Genomic DNA, 8,080 nt, shown 5'->3' on the forward strand with positions numbered 1-8,080 from the left:
ATCGGTTCATCCTAGCCTGAGAAAAGGCAGAAAGAGTGTTTTTTTTAACCCTATATTTCTCTTTCTCGTGACATCACAGAAAGAGAAATATAGGGTTAAAAAAAAATGTACTTTGTAAATATTACTGTGATGTCACAGTAAAAGACATCACAGTAATATTTACAAAGTACATTTTTTTTTAACCCTATATTTCTCTTTCTGTGATGTCACGAGAAAGAGAAATATAGGGTTAAAAAAAACACTCTTTCTGCCTTTTCTCAGGCTAGGATGAATCGATTTTAATTTTTTTCGCACATTTATACTACATAGGATCTCAGAATTCAATACACCTTCATATTCAAACCGGTGAAGTAGGCCTTTAACAAACCTTGACTGTCGAACTGTTGGCTAGACCGGCTGTACTGTTCAACATGTTTCTTTTAGTATTTTTGGTCAATTTCATGTTGTTTAATTAGACAGTGGACAGTGGTAGATGATGGGAAATGAGAGGGAACAGAGAAATTGGGTTCATCCAGATTCGAAAAACAGGCGAATTCAACTTGAGGGAACAACCCCAACAACCCAGCATAGCAAAACAAGTGTTTTCATCAGAAAGCATTTTGTCTGTGGATGATATTGTCTTGAGGGTTGGTGTGTTGGTATGTGAGGCCATTATACTGAAGAACTCCTGTCTTCTGGATGCAAGAAAATGCATTTTCCCACAGAAATTAAGGATTTATTTTCTTCATTAAGCCTATGCACGTTTTTAAAAGAAAGTTGAAGTATCATTTAAAAAATCGACATTTCAAAATTTAAAGCTGGGGTGGAGGATTTGGGGAGAAAATAGCAGTTGAGATAGAGATTTGAATCCAAATACCTCAACCGCTCCACTTGTTCTCTTTGGTCCCTCCCCTATGGTCCCTCCCTGACACGCTCTACACCAATAAAGTTGTGCCAAAGTGAATGGACAGTCCCAACAGCCAATAAGAACAGAGAATCGGAGCCTCGCTCTGATTGGTCAAAGTGTCAGCTCATGTTAACTTTGACCAATCAGAAATCATATACCCCAGCTTTAAGTTGATTTTTTTTTGGACAACATTAAACATTGCATATTGCTCCATCCACACTACATAGCGACTAATACTATCAATACAACCATTAAAATGCAGGGTTAGGATTAACAGGACAGCTGGGCCAAGGGAAAACTTGGGGGAAGAAAAACCTCATTCATTATATTATAATAGCGATTTTATAATGATAGAACGCCGGTAACGTATGGGTGAAGTATTCCTTTAACAGCAGTAGAAATGGACGCAGGAGGTTGAGGGGAAAAAAGTGATTTAGCTAAATATAACAATCGCTAAACTCCACAGACTGAGTTATACTTGTTATTTTTGTTCCTAACATTCTCTGAGCTTAATAATTCTATGTGATGACCTGCATGCTGACCCCACAACTCTCCTGTCTGTACATACAAAAGAAAAACCTGTTCTGGATAATCTACCCAAAACACTGCGGCTATTTTTCAGTTTGTTGATTAATTTTAATTTATCTGTATTATTAATTTACATCAACAAATGGGAAAAGATTAAAATATATTTGATCAGCTGTGATTGTGTGTGTTTTTATTCCCACTTGCATGTTTCACTATTTCAGTCACTTTTTCACATTTTTCAAGAGGTCATAATGAAAATGTATAGAAGTTTGACATTAAAGGAGCTACGAGGAACTTTTTAAATATTTCTGAAACAGTCTTAATTTTTCCTCTGATGATCATAAATTACATGTAACAGCAAACGAGACCATCAGTGCAAAGAATGCTATTTTTATATAGCTTTTCTTAATGCCTTTGTCATGGGTATACGCTCACCCAGGAACAACAGCTGGCGTAGTAAAAACACTACCGCTCCTTTTTACAGCCCTCAGAAAACTGACAGCTCTTCTTAGATGCAAGTTCATCAATTCATGGCTTAAAATCCTGAGCTGTGGAACTTTCAGCAGACATTCCTAGCTGTACGCCACGTAACGTTCCTAACGGTTGGGAGCGTGTGCAACGTGCGGATATGGCATGAAGAAGGAATTTTTTTTTGATTGGCAGGCCGAATTGATATGATTCGGCCTAATTGATTTGCGGGCCAGATCAAACATTTAAACAGGACAGGGGCGCTCCGGTGGCGTAGTGGATAGAGCGCGTACCATATTGGCTCCGGCCTTTGTTGTAGTGGTCGCGGGTTCAAATCCGACCCGTGGACCCTTACTGCAGGTCATCCCCCCTCTCCCCCTCTGTCTTCCCATTTCAACTCTGTAATGTCTAATAAAGCTTGAAAATGCCAAAAAATAAAAATTCAAACGGGACGGATTTGGCCTTGAGTTTGACTCTCCTCCCTGATATTCACTCCTCTGACACACCCAAAGTTACATAATGCACCTTTAACATTTAAAAAAAAAAAGGATTGGATTCCAGACAGTGTTATGTCCACATATTGAGCAGTGTATGCCATATATTGTGGAATGCCAGACTGAAGGAGCTGATAGCACCGAGCATAGCAGTCACTTCCACACACGTGGCGGTAATGGCCACACACGTTGTGGAAATTTCGCGACACACGGCGCTTATCTCGCTGCAAAGGGCGGTCACTCTACGACACAACAATGATATTCTTGGAAACATCCTTTTTTTGGGGACAAATGTAGACAGTGAGACGGGCCTGTTATAAAGCACTCTGTAAAGCAGTAGGTTTCACTCAGGGTGTGGGTGTACACATAGGCTTTAGCAGAGAAAAAATGCTTTATTATGGGGCTCGGTACAAGGGTCCAAGGGTAGTTTTTACACACTTCCAACCCTCTTTTAATCTACTTTAACACACTTTTAACACAGTTTTTACAGACTTTCGACCCAGTTTCGTTGGTGTTGAGGAGCTCGAAAGGCCTGACGGGAGATATTTCCAAATGAGCGGTGACGTCACATTGCAATGATTGGTTCAGGGAAGAACAGTTGGAAGTTAGAAGTCTTTTGAAAGCAATTTATTTTCATTTTTAACAAATGATCTGCCCGATTACGCTTATTTTATTTTGATGGTTTTAAAGGTGCACTATGCAGATTCAGAGGAGGGGGATTTGTTTACATTTGAAGAGCCTGCAGTTAGTTTCTAGATGTCATTCTTATATTTGAATAATTCTATCATCATAAATCAAGACAAGATTATTGAGGCACGTAGAACCAAACGTAAGACTAAAGAATATGTTTGTAAACCAAACTGTGGGCCCTGCTGCTGTAAACAACAACAGTGAAACAGTAACTTTTCAGGAAGCTTTCTAACTTCAAACAGTGTTCCAGGGATCACATTTTACTGTGAGGAAAGTTTGTTTATTAAAATATGAGAATATACCTTAGACAATATTCACTCCCCTAACACAACCAAAGTTACATAGTGCACCTTTAAATGCAATTTCAATATTTCTTATGTCTTATTTTTTAAATGTCTTTTCAGCCCCTTTAAAGCACTTTAAAATGATCCCCTTGCATGTCTGAATTGTGCTATATAAATAAACTTGCCTTGGTGTGTTTTATTTTTAATATTCTGTCATGTGTGCACACTGTTCTTGTTACTTCCTGCTTTCACTCAAACTCTCTGTGCAGTTCCATAGACTTTCCACCAGGTGTCACCCTCAGACTTTATTTATTTTTTAAATTTTATTTAGAAGTTTATTGATCAGCAGGGACAAACACATTGTACATTGTTTCATATAAAATATAAAATAGATGCCATGCAGTGCACACAGGTTTCTAGTCAAGACTGATTTGCAACCCCTGTTCCTGGTTAGGCCTTTACTAGAAGTTACACACGGATAAAAATACAGAAAACATTGACTGCGTTCCGAATCTCTTACTCTTTATTTTTTCTATTTGGGCGACTGTGGCTCAGGTGGTAGAGCGGGTCGGCTGATGATCAAAGGGTTGGAAGTTCGATCCCCGCCCTGCCACCTGTGTCATAGTTGTTGTGTCCTTGGGCAAGACACTTCACCCACCTTGCCTGCTATCGGTGTGTGAATGGTAACGTGGGAAAGGAAAACAGGTCTCCCTTGCAAAAGAGTCTTCGGTCTCAATGGGATTTACCTGTATAAATAAAGGTAAAAAAAAAAAAATAAATAAATACTACATCGGACACTAAAAAGAATCTAGTTAGGATGCAGTAGGCATACTATTGGGACATACTTTTACTTATTTATTTCATCATAACATTGAGCCTTGATCTTGCATCTTGCTTCTATATCCGTCGCACCCCCGTTTGTTTTCATATGGAGGCTCCGTCGACGTGACGTCACTTCACGTGCGCACTGGATTATGGGTCAGAATCGCCCAAATAGGATGCTGTTTTCAACACTAAAAATCTTGGCCGAATGTAGAAGACATCCGGGTACTTCTAACCATCCTAACTCTGGCCACAAGAATCGGGACATCCTAAATCTTTTTTCTACATACTATATAGTAGAAAGTATGCGATTCGGTTTTATACATGCAAGCCTTGTCTCAAAGCTAACATACTCTAGACAGTGTATGGTGGAGTTCTGAGGTTCATCACTGGTTTTAAAAGCTATAGTGCGTAACTTCTGTCGCCCCCTTGAGGAATTCTGAGTAATAACAACTACACTGTCGGTGCATCGCCATCTACATGAGGTAAAGCCTTCAATGATGGCACATGGATTTTATACCTTCTGCTGTACGTCCAGGTTTTTTTTTTCTTAGCAGTAGAATCAGCAACAGAAACATTTCTTGGGCTCTTCTTGGGATTTTTCTGAGCTCCTGCACCAGTGTAGGAGGGGGGGGGGGGGGCACCAGTTTGTAAACGCTGCAACGATGCATTGTTTGTGTTTTAATAACGTTTTGCTTATGATTTATTGACCTCGGAAGTTCTAATCTGTCAGTATCTTTCCATCTACACGGCATTCCGGAACTGTCAAGTTCATTCTCGACATTTAGACATTATTCTTGAAAAGTCCTCCTTTAATTTTTATTCTCTCTACCGCTGCCCTAATACTCCGACACACACACACACACACACACACACACACACACACACACACACACACACACACACACAATACATACACACACACAATACACAGACACACACAGACAATCACTACATACACACACACACACACACACACACACACACACACACACACACACACACACACACACACACACACACAATGCATACACATAAAAAAACAAAACATCAAAGTTAGTCTCTGTAGTAGAAACCGGTTTAACCAGACGTCACCCCTCATTTGCATATATCTCCCGTCATGCCCCTTCGAGATCCTAAAACCTACCGAAACTGGGTCAAAAGTGGGTTAAAAATGTGTTAAAATATGTTAAAAGTGTGTTTAAAGTGCCCTGTATAGGCCTGTGCACAGAGCCCTTATTAAAGCAGGTTAGAGTTGGATTATTTGCTGTAATTCACACCATGATTCAAACAGGTATTGAAAGCAGAGCCCTTTATAACACCAGAAGTTCTAGCCTTCTATTGGTGAGGGTGTGTGTAGAAATGTGGCCAAGATTGTGTGTGGCTGCAACATAGTCTCAGTCTGTGGAATCATACTACCCACTGGTGTGATCATCAGTTGAGTACCGGTATCACACTGCTGAATGTGTGTGCTCTACAATGGCGCGCAATTTCTGCAATCTGCGAGATTCATGCGGTATCTTCCCTGACTCAAGCCACTCAAAGTTTCTGCCTGACCGTTAACAACATGGTCAACACCCATTTTTTTTTTTAGTTTAGACAATGACAATAACGAAACAGGACATTCACATCAAAGGATTGCAGAAAAAGAGCCAAAAAGATCACTAGTGATGTCAGCCACCCCAACAACAGTCTGTCTGTCTGTCTGTCTGTCTGTCTGTCTGTCTGTCTGTCTGTCTGTCTGTCTGTCTGTCTGTCTGCTTGTCTGTCTGTCTGTCTGTCTGTCTGCCTGTCTGTCTGCCTGCCTGTCTGTCTGTCTGTATGTCTGTCTGCTTGTCTGCTGAGGGCCAACACAGAGAGGATGAGGAGGAGTTTCTTTCCCCACTTAGCCCACCACCCAGTGACCACACAATCATTATTATAATCTTGCACTTTACTGTATATAGTGGAATTACTGCCTGACTGGTACATAAGAGTTTCACTACGCATTGCTCTGTGTAACATGTATGTGACAAATAAAGAAAACTAACTAACATACAAGATACAGACTACACATCCAGTGGAGTTTTAAAAATAGATTATGAGCCGTTTTGACTTTACGGTTATGTGGTGTTTTTTAGATGTTTGTTAAAGGTGCAGTGTGTAATATGACATCATCAAGAAAGTTCTACAAAGTTCTAGAATGCAACGCTCCCTGGGTAACCCCAACCCTTTAGAATAATAACAGAAGCTACAGGAGCCTTCAAGGACAAGAACAATTCTACATTTTAAACAATGCACCTGATGGCATTCCAACTATGACACTTTCAACATGGCAGCCACTGGGCCTTGGTCCAAAATATGCAGAAATATGGACATATATGAGACCCTTTCTATGGGAAAAAAATTATGCTATTTCAGCTATTATGCACTAAATTAAACGTACTTATGGATATTATAATTACTTTCTACAAAATCTGCTGGGAAATAAAACCCACAATTCTACACACTGCAGGTTTAAACGAGGACATCTGGTGGAGAAACCGCACAGAGAATTTGAGTGAAAACAGAAAGTAGGAAGCAACAACAATAAGTGGAAACACATGAAACACGTAATGTGTGTGTGTGTGTGTGTGTGTCTACTGTGTGTGTGTGTGTGTGTCTACTGTATGTGTGTGTGTGTGTGTGTGTGTGTGTGTCTGTGTGTGTGTGTGTGTGTGCGTGCTTGCGTTCGTGTGTGTGTGTGTGTGTGCGTGTGTGTGTGTCTACTGTATGTGTGTGTGTACAACTATTTTTGTGTCAGCGATTCTGGAGAACGCTTATAGGAACGATTTCAAACGCGCCCAACATTCCAGAAACAACATCCCTACAACCTTCTATCTGTTGGATCAAATTGTTCTGATAAACTAAAGATAACATTTAAAACTTCTTCTACCTTCAAACTGTCATGTCCTGGACCAATGGTGGCTCGCTGACGTCACCCCTCATTTGCATAAATCTCCCGTCATGCCCCTTCGAGCTCCAAAAACCTACCGAAACTGGGTCAAAAGTGGGTTAGAAATGTATTAAAAGTGTGTGTAAAGTGTGTTTAAAGTTCCCCGTAGGCCTGTGCACCGAGCCCTTATTAAAGCAGGTTAGAGTTGGATTATTTGTTATAATTCACACCATGATTCAAACCGGTATTCGAAGCAGAGCTCTTTATAAATCAAGGATATGCCTGTTTTATATCATACAATGAGTGGAATGTTAGAAACGTTAAGATCCGTGCTCCGCGGTTCAGCTGAAGTCTTTACAGAATTGACAAACTTGGTTGGCGCTGTGTCCCTCACATGTGTGGCCATAACCGCCTTGTGTAGGAACATACCCGACATGCTTGAAGCACTGTCTGCTGTGGCTCAGTAATTGGGGATTTAGTATAGTACTCTAACTCGCCGTTACCCTTCGGGTTAGGATACTACACGTTCAACATTTGTGACCAATGTGTGACTGGTCAACACTCGCTTTTTTTTTTTAATTTCCTGGTTCAATATCTTCCCCTTCATCCACTGAAGAACCAAAGAACCATCTATAAAAACACAAGAAATAAACAGTTTTTTTAGGGTGCTTAATAGATTAATTGTTATTAACATTTTTGTTTTAAAAAAGATGCAATTTATTGATAAGCAGTAGGTTTTGCCAAATGTGAAAATGTATTCAAAACATTTCTTAAAAAATAGTAAATTAAAAAAATATTAATTTAATGTAAGAAATCTACTGGCAAAGTGTTTGATGCTATCTACCTACAGTGTCTTTTGAAGTATTTTTTTTCAAAGAGGTTTAATCTGTGTGCAATATAATATTTTTTATTATGAGTAAATTGTATATACACAAACACCGTTTTTAAAGGTGACTACAAATGTTGTGGCCTTTAAAGATTACTTTAAAATATG

Source organism: Ammodytes marinus (assembly GCF_949987685.1).
Source record: "Ammodytes marinus genome assembly, chromosome: 15".
Taxonomy (NCBI): domain Eukaryota; kingdom Metazoa; phylum Chordata; class Actinopteri; order Uranoscopiformes; family Ammodytidae; genus Ammodytes; species Ammodytes marinus.